The sequence below is a fragment of the Nymphaea colorata genome, chromosome 8, assembly GCF_008831285.2.
Source record: "Nymphaea colorata isolate Beijing-Zhang1983 chromosome 8, ASM883128v2, whole genome shotgun sequence".
In the NCBI taxonomy this organism is placed as follows: domain Eukaryota; kingdom Viridiplantae; phylum Streptophyta; class Magnoliopsida; order Nymphaeales; family Nymphaeaceae; genus Nymphaea; species Nymphaea colorata.
This window is the reverse complement of record NC_045145.1, coordinates 11802110-11802567: the sequence shown is the minus strand read 5'-3', so window position 1 is coordinate 11802567 and position 458 is coordinate 11802110.

The window sequence follows — 458 nt, the reverse complement described above, 5'->3', positions numbered from 1 at the left end:
AATAGCCGATACCTGAAGGCGCGGATGCCAGCAAATTACAAGGTGGTATTGCATGAGCGTCCTTTAAAATAGGGCAACGAAGCGTCCAGTATATACTATATAGTTAAGAGGTGGTATACTGGTATTTTATAAATGTCTTTTTTGCGTCCAGTATATACTATATAGTTAAGAGGTGGTATTTTATAAATGTCTTTTTTGGATAATAACACGGCACATAAGAAACAAGTATATAGAAACGCCTTTCACTTGCTTCCGTAATAAAAAGAGAACGTGTTGTCGCAAGGGACGTGTGTTATCTATAATCCGCTATGCCAAATTAAACTCGAGCAACATATATAAAAACGCTATCGTTATTTTAGGTTCTTTTATCTTCATCCTCTAAATGTAAAATGTTGTAAGTTGTCGTTGTAGTTCAGATCACATTTTCTACATTGTTAAAACTGAAACGCAATAAAACT